This window comes from Diabrotica undecimpunctata, chromosome 5, assembly GCF_040954645.1.
Source record: "Diabrotica undecimpunctata isolate CICGRU chromosome 5, icDiaUnde3, whole genome shotgun sequence".
Classification (NCBI taxonomy): Eukaryota; Metazoa; Arthropoda; class Insecta; order Coleoptera; family Chrysomelidae; genus Diabrotica; species Diabrotica undecimpunctata.
The window spans coordinates 107,851,194-107,863,464 of record NC_092807.1 but is presented as its reverse complement, the minus strand read 5'-3'; the positions used below and the strand labels follow the sequence as shown (position 1 = coordinate 107,863,464).

The 12,271-nt window shown below is 35.3% G+C and overlaps 1 protein-coding gene across 1 annotated transcript in view; it reads right to left on the bottom strand.

Annotated features, from left to right (window-relative positions):
• Nucleotides 1-5,602: 5,602 nt before the first annotated feature.
• LOC140441669 (vesicle-fusing ATPase 1-like) overlaps nt 5,603-12,271 on the bottom strand; it is a 72,301-nt gene continuing 65,632 nt past the window's right edge. Inside the window, exon 16 of the transcript XR_011951022.1 lies at nt 5,603-10,404. The gene's annotated coding sequence lies outside the window, so the exon portion shown is untranslated. The remainder of the gene's footprint in view (nt 10,405-12,271) is intronic.

Here is a 12,271-nt window from a genome sequence, read left to right as displayed (position 1 = left end):
GACATTATTGTCAAGCTCTTTAACGACATCTACGATACGGGCCAGATTCCAAAAGATTGGCTTCGATCTACATTTATCGCCCTACCAAAAACACCACGTGCGAACTTCTGCAAGAAGAGGCAGAAGAGGACCGGGACGCCGTCGTATCTCGTGGTTGAAAAATCTCCGACAATGGTTTGGGATGACCTCAGCGGAGCTGTTTCGCAGAGCAGTCAACAAAACCATGATAGCCTTGATGATCGCCAACATCCGGACCGGATAAGGCACTGAAGAAGAAGAAGAACTTCTGCAAGGACCACCGACTAATAAGCCTAATGAGTCACTTTTTGAAACTTTTCCTGAGAATACTTCACATTAGATTGTTTAAGAAATGTGAAGAGGTCAGTGGATGGAGTCAGTTTGGTTTCAAAAATGGACTTGGCACGAGAGAAGCGATCTTTAGTATGCAAACATTGATACAGAATTGTTTAGATCAAAGAAAGGATGTTTTTATCTGTTTCATCGATTACGAGAAAGCATTCGATAATGTAAAACATGAATTGATGATAAAATACCTACAAGAGTTGGGATTGGATGCAAAGGATATACGAATCATTGCCAATCTGTATTGGAATCAGACAGCAACAGTACGTCTTCAAAATTCCAACGAAACAGAAGATTTCTCCATTAAAAAAGGAGTAAGGCAAGGTTGTATACTGTCTCCAATGCTGTTCAATTTATACGTAGAAAAAGCCTTCGCAGAAGCAGTGGAAGACTCTAATAAGGGTATTAAAGTTAACGGCATATTTATTAATAACATCAGGTATGCCGATGATACAGCCATAGTGGCAGATAACATCGAAGATCTTCAATGCCTTTTGAATGATCTAACTCTTGCAAGTGAAGCTCGGGGTTTGAAAATAAATATCAAGAAGACAAAATCAATGATTATAAGTAGAAATGATTACCCCAACGCAAAGATATATGTCTCTGGAGAAGAAATCGAACAAGTCAGGCAATTCAAATACTTGGGATGTTTGCTGAATGAGGGTTGGGACCCCGAGAATGAAATAAAGAGCAGAGTTGAACAAGCCAGAAATGCTTTTTTGAGGCTTCGTAAGTTTCTGACTGATCGCAAATTGGACTTCAACCTCCGATACAAGATGCTTAAGTGTTACGTGTGGCCTGTTCTCCTGTACGGAATGGAAGCATGGACGTTAAAGGCCAGTTCCATTAACAAACTTGAAGTGTTCGAAATGTGGTGCCTGCGTCGAATGCTCAGAATATCATGGACGGACAGGGTCAGAAATGAGGAAGTACTCAGAAGAGCGGGCTTACAGGATAGGGAACTTTTTAATTATGTAAAAAGTAAGAAGACTGCATACTTGGGGCACATTATACGAGGAGAACGATACACTTTTCAGCAACTGATACTCGAAGGGAAAATAGAGGGTAGGAGAGGTCTCGGACGTAAAAAAATGTCATGGCTACGCAATATCCGACAATGGACAGGAATCCACAGCTATGAAATGCTTCGCAATGCTGCTAAAAACAGAATTATTTAATCCAGAATATTTAACATCTCACCTGACAAGACGATGTACGGTGGACGCCTACGCAGAAATGCATGGCACCTTAAGAAGAAGAAGAATCGAACGAATATGTTTTCTTTTCTTACACATGCCTTTTGGAACACCGATGAAAGTATTATAGTTGACTTCGCTCTAAACTTCAATTGTATTATCATTTTGCTGCAAAATCCTAAAGCGTTTGCACTGTTGAAATTGAAAGCTCCTGGTGGTTTAATAACTTCTGATACTGAGGTTTTCCAATCAAACGCGTCCCAGTCTTCAACCAATTTATAGATTGTGGCGTTTTGCTCTATTATAGGTATGTAGTTCTTTGGATTCGTTATTATTTCTGTTTTTTTTTTAATTTTGCCTTCAAAAATACCAAAAACTCTATCTGCTGGCATAAAACTGTGTCCTGCAACTGGGAATATTAGTTCAATACAGCGAATATTATTCGGCGCCTTTTTATGGAGAAAACTTGCAAGCGTGCCGATCATTGTAATATTTTTATTTTGGCCTGGACAGCCATCTGCCCAAATCAAAATTTCTTTAACATCTCTTTCTGGAAAATTTATATTTTGATAATAATTTATGAAACAACGCTGAAGCTATAACACTTGAGTTTTTTGGCAAATCTAAATCGGTCCATAGATAAGCTGAAACTATGTCAGAGTTAAGTTTCATATTAGAAGTACCATTTACAATTAAAAAATTGTAAAGATTATATTGGGAAGAGAAGTGAGTTCTCTGATCAGGTAATTTCGGAAGAGCTAAGTTTTTTTGACAATCCATTGAAAACACTTCTCTCTCGCTGCTGTTAGTTTTAAGAATTTTGTAAAATACTTTTCCTTTAATTTTATGTAATTCCTGTAAAACATGCAGTTCTTTTTTTTGCTTCTCATCTTATTCCTTCCTTATCTCTTCCTTATATCTTAAGCAGAGCATGCGTCTGTAATAGGTGTTCCAAAACCTATATTATAGTGCGTTGCAAAATATGAACGAAAATAATGTTCTTTAAGCATAAGAGAGCTAGCTATCCGCTGATGTGACGTAAAGTTTAAAGAGCTTTCTTATATTAAGATCACATGGTAGATAAGTCTTTTCTTGATTTGACTCATGTAGTAATGAGATTCCAGACATTTTGAACTCTCAATAAAATTACTCATAGCTAATTTTTTTTGATCATTTTTTTCTAGAACGCGGTCGCCCCCTCGTTTTTCTGATGAAGTTAATCCCTTAAAAAAACCTCTTTACCACACCCTGAATTCTATCTTTTTTCACGCCCAAAATTTGCATAAAGGCTCATCTGCATACACTAATCCATTGGCCACCTTGCTTTGGTAATCTATAATTTATTGATACCTGTTTTTGAGAAATTGTGCTGCCCACTTCTCTTTCTGCTCGTCTTCTTCTTCTCTGTAAATATATCTATATCTATCTCTGTGAATAGTAAACATCTAACTTGTTTTTTTTTCTCTTCTTATCTGACTGAGATCTTTAAGAGTTACAGTGTGAAAAGGATTCCACCCCTTTCAATTGTTTTATCACTGCTTATTGAGTTCGGCAGTCGTTGCTATATAGCGGAATTCCTAAAGCCTGGACCGCTTCCCGCCTTTCATACCATCATCCTATCCATTACCCAGGCATTCATCTTGTAATAGTATAATTCATTAAAACAATGATATAGAACAGCTATGGGAAACGACTGCCGAAATAATAACCAAGACAGCGGACAAGATCTTTGAAAGGAGTAGGCAGAAGAGGGCAAAAACATGGTATGACGAGGAATGTCAGAAACAGCTGGAAAAAGACAAACAGTAAGGAAGACTTGGATACAACTGCAAACAGACCAAAGTAAAAAGGAATATGACGACTGCCGAAAAGAAACAAGAAAAATAATACGCACAAAGAAAAGACACTTTGAACAACAAAAATATGAAGCTATGGAGAGAGACCGGCCCAAACCAGGCTCCAGAGAATTCTATAAAGCAATTTCCTCTGAGAAAAGAGGACATAGAACCAATTCCATCCATACACTGAGAGACAATCAAGGCCGTATGACAATCGACGGTAAAGAAGTAAGTGAAAAATGGAAAGAGTATTTTAGGGACCTTTTAAACATCATACAGGAAGAACAGCACAAAGAAGAGATCTATATCACAGCGGACATGCCCGTCAAAGATCCCTCCTTTGAAGAAACCCAAAAGGCCTTAAATAAGCTGAAAAATCACAGTGCCGGGTATGGACGAGATACCAGCAGAACTTCTGAAATATGGGGGAGACGCACTACATCGCCAAATCCACCAGCTAATAACGCACATATGGTTAGAAGAAAGGATACCAGCACGATGGAAGGAAAACATAATAGTGCCCATCCACAAAAAAGGGGACAAAACAAAATGTGCGAATTATAGAGGAATTTCACTCCTAAATACGGCATATAAAACCCTCTCAAACATCATTCCTAGTAGACTAATCCCTTATGTTGATAATTTTTCGACTGTTCTAACAACCATTCAAATTTCGTCATTTTGTGTCATGTGGAACAATTTCACCCAATCATGTCAATATTAGACTGATAATTGCATTCAGTGCAATTTTCAATCCCTATGACAACACGATCGAGTTTGACAACTTCATCCAAATAAATTTCAAAATGTCACGTTTCGGCAATGAGAATGTTCAAAGTATAAATGCGCTAATCAAAGAAAAAATTCCCAGAAATACAACCTACAGTCACAAATATATTTGGGGAATATTCATTACATTATTATCTAATAATAAAAAGTTGATTTTTTTTTTCGAAAAATTATCCGCCGAATATCCCTCGGACATTGATGAATGCCTCATAATTTCATGACAAATTTCTCAAGCTCGTTGCTTGGTAACCAAGGAACGAGCTTTCGATTGTCATGAAATTATCTCGTCTGTTATCAATGTCCTAGGGATATTACTACTGAAAATGTCCTAGACGAATATCAAATCGGTTTTAGGGCAAACAGATCAACAATAGACCAACTATTCACGCCGAGACAACGTCTAGAAAAGGGATGGGAGTATAACAGACCCATAAACAATCTTTTCATAGATTTTCGACAGGCGACGAAAGAAGCCAAGTATGGAATGTCATGGCGGAGTTCTCAATACCAAAGAAACTCATTCGGATGACCAAAGTATGTATGGAGGGTGGAATATCTAAAGTACGTGTAAATAATAAACTGTCGGGCAGCTTTGAAATCAACAGTGGACTCAAACAGGGTGATGCGTTATCTCCACTACTTTTTAACCTGGTATTAGAGAATGCCATGAGGTCGGCCGAAATAAAAACAGAATTGCTATCGGTTCAAGGCCCTAAGCTAATACTCGCATATGCAGATGACATAGATCTCGTTGGAGACTCCATCCTATCCACGAAAGACATCTTCAACAAGGTGGAAGGAGGAACAAGTGAAGTAGGGCTGAAGATTAATGAAGAGAAGACGAAATATATGTGTATAAATAGAACGACACGAAGAGACAGAATAGGACAAAATGTGACGGTCAACACCTTCCATTTCGAACGAGTACAACGTTTTAAGTATCTGGGGGCCGTAATCACAGCTGACAACGATGTTACCGAAGAAATAAAAGAGAGAATCCAATCTGCAAACCGCTGTCTATTCGCACTGGATAAGCTCATAAAATCAAAAAATCTTACAAGAAGTTCAAAGATAAAAATCTATAAATCCATCGTCAGACCTGTAATAACATACGGATGCGAAAAGTGGACCATGACCAAAGCAAACGAAGAAAAGCTCAGACGCTTTGAACGAAAAATACTTCCTGCTGGCCGGGCTGGATGGGCTGGCCACGTGCACAGACTGCATAACGAGAGACTTGTAAAACTGGTATGGGAGGAGATTCCAACAGAAAAAAGACCACTCGGACGTCCCAGAACGCGATGGAAAGATAACATCCAAGCAGATCTCCGGAAAATGAACATTCCATTTAACCCTAGGTTGGTGGAAGACCGAACAAATTGGAAAAAAGTTGTACAGTCAGCCAAGACCCACCCAGGGTTGTAGCGCTACGTGATGATGATTAAAACAGTTGACTTTGTATGTTCTGTATCTTCTATGGCCCTTGGTAAGTACTGCTTTTTATCTGCGGTCACAATAAAGATGGAGCAGAAATTAAAAATGCATATTATGTGATTTAAATAGTTTACTAATAGTATTTCTAAATACAATACTCTCATTAACAATTAATATGTATTTTCAAGCTTTAACACTGTACACATTTAATACAAAAAATATACAAATTATATACAAAAAACATACAAATGGATTTTGTTCAAATATTAAATATAATATCGGGATCTTTTAAGTAATGATAATATTTTTTGTGATACTCAAACAAAAAAGTTTAATGAATTGAAACAGCATAACTAAGACAGTTATTGTCAAGTTGTTATTATGGAATTTCGTGGAATTTTATAAATGCACAGCTAGAATTTTTACAGTGGGTTTTATAGAATATCTCAACTTAATATATTTTTCAATAACCTCAGAAGTATATTTGATCAAATAACTAGCGATGAGCGATTGATCCCATGCATTGCATACGTCAAAGTGACTATGGTTAATTATTAGGAAATCTTCTAGTTTATATACAGTGTGTCCGTAAAGTATGGAATAAATTCGATATTTCCTAAATGAAAAGCTCTTTTAAAAAAATCTAAAACACGTCGATTTTTAAATTTAATGTTCTACATTTTACAATAAAATTTTATTATACAAGGTGATACACATTACAGTCATGACGTCATTGGCTCTTTTTTTAAACGTAACATCCTGTATTTTAGGACATTTTTAGATCGATAAAAATGAGCTGATTTCAAAAAAGTATAATACTCGGGTCTAATGGATATAATTTAAAAGATATGCACTTAGAAAATAAATTATTTATTATCAATTGCAAAAAAGTAGCCTACTTTTAGTTTTTGGTAAACTGTAATTATTTTTAGTAACGTTCAATAACAATTAAGTAGTACAATAATTGTATTAATTCGTGAATGTTCTGTATTATTGCTTAGAATTAATTCTAAGTAGAAATGAATTTGAGTGTAAAGCAAATAATTGAAATACTCATGATGATTGGGTATGGAGACAAATCGCGAACTCAGATGGAAGTGTGTAATTTATACCCCCAGTCAGGGCCGTTCCTGGCGAGTATGCAATGAATGCCCCACAGGCGCTAAATTTTAGGGGCGCCAAATATTTGGTTACCATTACAAAAATATTCTCACTTCTAAAACACAAAAAGTCAGTGTTCAGTATTTCCACGGTAAGCGCTAAAGCAATCACTTCATCCGATAGCTATTCCCTATTATAATACCAAAATTACTAATTAAATTACCATCTTACAATTTTATTAGTGTCAGCACGCGACGCGCCGTCTAATGCCGCTCGCCGCGTATATTTATTGTTCTCCATATGAAGTCGAAATTAGAGAACACTTTCTGGGTTTTTTCCAAGTTTTAAATACTAAGGAGAAGGGCTCTTCAATTTTTTAAAAGAAGAAATATTATCAAAATTTAAAATAAATCTTGATGACATGAGAAGTCAGGATTACGACAATGGGGCAAATATGTCTGGCAAGCATGTGGGCCTTCAAGCTCAAATTCTAAAAATTAATCCCAGGGCAATGTTTTTACCTTGTTCAGCTCACACTTTTAATTTAAGTGTCAATGATGCAGCTAAAATTTCGTATGAGACTGTAGGTTTTTTTTCAATTATTCAGGAGTTGTTCAATTTTTTTCTGCTTCACCCTATAGATGGGACATTTTAAAAAGGAATGTACCAAACTTAACTTTAAAATCAGTAAGTGAAACACGATGGGAAAGCAGAGTCAAAGCCATTCGCCCTCTTAGGTGCCAATTCCTCGAAATTTGTAAAAGTTTACACGGTTTACAAGATAATTCAAGAGATATGAACACGAAACATTCAGCAAGGTCACTATGAGACAAAATTTAAAACGTTCAAATTCATTTTTTCTATTATAATTTGGTATGATGTATTAACAAAAGTTAATATAGTAAGCAAAGTGGTCCAGAATCCAAATACAACTTTAAATGAATGCCATACAGAAATAAAAATTCTTATTATTTATTTCACTGAAAAAACGTCAGACAAACATTTCGAGATTTTCATGAATGAGTCTTTCTGATAGCAGAAGCAGAAAAGTGATGTAGAGCAAACATTTCCATTATTAAGACAAAGAAAGACGAAGCTTCAGTTTTCGTATGAAGGTACAGATGAAACAGTATTCGATCCAAAACAAAAATTTAAGATCAGATTTTATTTTCAAACTTTGGACAAAACAATTCAATCCCTACAAAGACGCTTTCGGGGAATATAAGTGCCACGATTTATTTAGATTTTTGGTTAATTTTCAAAATCTAGATTCTGATCTAATTAAAAGATCATGTATGGATTTGGATTTAGCTTTACAAATTCAACATGAAGGAAACGTATGCAAAGATATTGATGGTCTTTATTTGCATAATGAAATTCTGTCATACAAAGTTCTTAACCCACTCACAGACTCTAGCAAAATTTCGGATTCGCCCATAGATATTTTAAATTATATCATCATTTTGGCTTTACAACCCTGTGTGGGTCCTAGCCTCCCCAAGAATTTTTCTCCAGTCGTCCCTATCCATCGCCTTCCTCCGCCAAGCACGTATTTCCATATTTCTCATATCTTGGTCTATGTTATCTAGGAATCTTGTTCTGGGTCTTCCTCTTCTTCTTTGACCAATAGGTCTATCAAGGAGCGTTTTTCTAGCTGGGTCGGTTTGCTCCATCCGCATTACATGGCCTACCCACCTCAGACGTCCTATCTTTATGTGTTTTACGATATCTGGTGTTCCTGGTATATCCTATAGAGTTCGAAGTTGTATCGTCTTCTCCAGACACCATTTTCATTTACCGCTCCATAGATGCGCCTTAGTATTTTTCTTTCGAAACATCCTAACATGTTTTCATTGCTTTTTGTTAAAGTCCAGGTTTCTGAACCATATGTTAGGACTGGGCGTATTATTGTTTTGTAGAGTTTTACTTTTGTATTTCTTGATATAACTGTAGATTTAAAAAGGAGATTAAGCCCAAAATAGCATCTATTAGCCGTGCAAATTCTGCGGTTTATCTCTGCGGTAGTGTCATTTTCAGTATTGACGAGCGTTCCCAGGTATACAAATTCGTTAACTGCTTCGATGACGTCATTTTCTATAACAAGTGGCCGTAGTGTTTGTGGTTGCGTACCTATTTTCATGTATTTTGTTTTGTTGGTGTTTATTATTAAACCCATTTTTGTAGCCGCTTCCTTTAATGCTACGTACGCCTCTCGTGCTGCGTTTTCCGTTCTCCCAACAATATTGATATCATCTTTAAATTATATAACAAAGAAAAATTTACAATCATTGTTTCTAAATCTATTTCTAGCCTTGAAAATATTCCTGACCCTTTCAATTCGGTGGCATCTAGCGAAAGGAGTTTTTCAAAGCTAAAGCTCATGAAAAATTATTTAAGAATGTCAATGTGCCAAGAAAGGCTATCAGTTTTTGCAGTCATTTCAATTGAAAATAAAATTTGTGAAGCCATTGATCACAATGAAATGATAAATGAGCTTGCATCTGTGAAAGCACGACGTGTCATGTTGTAATTCCAATATTTGTTATTTAATTATTTTTTACTTGGTATGTATGTATTAGTTAATAAAGTTTTTTTGCATTGAGAGTAGCTCCTTTTCGTTATTGTTTCATGTTATATTGCAGGATGCCTTATTAATTTGCGAATTGAGTGTTTTCTTTCTTACTGTTAACTTACATAATAATATTGTTTCAAAATGACCTTTTTTCTTCATTTAATTTTGAAAATAAAATCTTTTTTCAAATATGGTTCGTTTTATTTTTCTTTTTACATTCATATCGTATATTCAATCATATCACAAGAACATGTTATGATATAGGTATCTTAAAAACATAATATGGGGGCGCACAAAAAATCCTGCACGCAGGCGCTCACTACCCTAGGAACGGGCCTGTCCCCAGTATTATATTTTTTTGAAATCAGCTCATTTTTATCGATCTAAAAATGTCCTAAAATACAGGGTGTTACATTTAAAAATAGAGAAGATGACGTCATCACTGTAATGTTTATCACCTTGTATAATGAAATTTTATTGTAAAATGTAGAACATTAAATTTAAAAATCGACGTGTTTTAGATTTTTTTAAAAAGGCTTTTCATTTAGGAAATATCGAATTTATTCCATACTTTACGTACACACTGTATTTTACGGAATTTTAAATTCTTTTTCTAAATTTTGACATTTTCTCAGTTTCTGGAATTATAGTTTATAGAATAGTTTCCATTTAAAAATAAATAGAGGGCAGTTGCTTATATTTGTTTAATAATCAATCATTTGGAAACAGAACTTTTTATAAATACAATAAACACTATTAATTTGTTTTTATTCCAAATTGCAATAAAAGTGTTAGAAGGAATAACCTTTTCATATTTGCCGATTACGATTCTGGCAACTGTCAGATTTAACTAAAATGTCATGCGTTGATTCCTTAAAATCCTATGACGTCAAAATTAATGACGCACTGGAAGAAGGATTTGGTTTGAATAGATTTACATTGTTTGCTTGATATCTTGAATATTTCCCTATTACTACAGCAAACGCCAATTGTGGTGAAGTATGCGAAATTAGGCATTTTCGCCTCGAGTTACCAGACGCCTCCAACCAGCGAAGCAATTGGGAGAGATCGCTATAATAGCCTTATTATATCATATTATCCTGAAAATCTGAAAATATTTGATAAGTTTAAGACACAATTTTTTTTTTTTTGCTATATCCAACTGTAAATAAATTGAATAACGAAAATATATCTAAACAATTAATGATCCCGACTAACTACAAAGATAAAAAACTGAACATTTTACACTTCTTGGCTAAAACTGTATAACAATTACGTAAAAATGTATAAATTTAATATAGTTCCAATAACTTAACCATATTATAACAACAGATTCCCAACACCAAGGCCAAATCGAGGTCTGATATACATATAAGTTTAATCTTATTACGCTTGGAAAAACAATTTCAGAACCTCCTTATGAAACATTAAATAACAGAAATTCAGATAAGATGAATTTTACGTTTTTCTGCAATAAAAATGCGTTGAATCTGCTCGCCATTGTAGTCCATCACTTATAATGCTTAAAATATTGTTAAATCTCTTTTAAAAATAGGCTGATGCAAAAGGTAGAAATTTTTTCACGTAATTCATTAATAGTTGCTGGAATATTCACTGTAAAAAAGGTTTTTTAGAATACTCTATATGTAGGCATCAAGAGTTGTTATCTCAGGTACATGAGAAGGATGAGGAAATTCTATGTCACGGATAATTACGGAGTTTCGAAAATTTTCTTGAAGCAGTTCTAAGAATGCTCCCGTGATTTGGCAAATAGCCGCATACTGTTAGAAATATCGGGTATTGAAATAAGGATGTTGACTATTTTTGGGAAAGTATTTACAACCATGCATAAATACTTAATATATCCCAAGATACGTAATATTAAAATCTCGCATCTAAAGGCCGATACTTATGACGCAAAGACGTCACTTGTTCACAAGGTGATTTAAGAATAGTTGTAGAAGTGTTCAAAAATTTTGTAATAAAAAATGAATTACAAGTTTTATAACTTTTAGTTATGTGCAGTGCCTCCGTGTGCAAGTATTACAAGTCCTTTCCGATCTGAGAGTGTAAGCTCGTCAGTACTTCATTTGGGACATACTGCATGGGGAAGTTCCCATCCCCGACACGGAGCGACCAATGGATAATTGGGAACCTCCTATTGGTATATAATACCGTTAGACACATTTAAATAAGCAAACGCAAATAAACGTCCATTGATCGTACTCCAAGCCAGTCAGACTCGGTGGGGAAGTTCTTATATACATCTACACCATGCTCAAACAAATCACCAAACAACCACATTACAATTGAGATAACCACTAATCTCATTGTACGGTAGTATTTCTGCTGTGAATACTGCGCTCCCCAATCGCATGATGTAGCACCATCGTGCTACAAACAAAGATAGAGAATTGCTAAAGCCTGTTAAAACACCGGAAAATGTCTTATCTGGGACACATAGTGAAGGGAAATCGATATAGAATACTACAACTGATCCTGAAAGGCAAAATAGAAGGCCGTAGAGGTGTAGGAAGAAAACAGGTTTCTTGGTTAAAACATTCGTGAATGGGACATCAAATGCAGACAATTATTCCATGTGGCACAAAAACGAGAAGCCTTGGCAATGGTGATCGCCAACGGCGAATAACTCTGATATGCTACGTGAAGAAGAAGAAGCACCATCGTGCCCAAGGGGGAAACTATCTGCGTCTTCCACTTATATATTCGAACGTTAGTTTATCATAAACATTTGAATGACATCTCAGAATTTTCAAAAGAGAAACATTTGAATTCCGAACGAGAAGGACTACTCTAGATGTTTATTTGTAACAAGTCTTTAATCTTCTAAACAACAGCGTCATCTTTAAATCCTTTTCTCTGTAAGGTGTATCAGATAAGCACAATGAGTGCCTGTTTACAAATTGCCAAATTCCTCTACTAGATTCCTCTAAATTACACCAATCGCTTGCTAG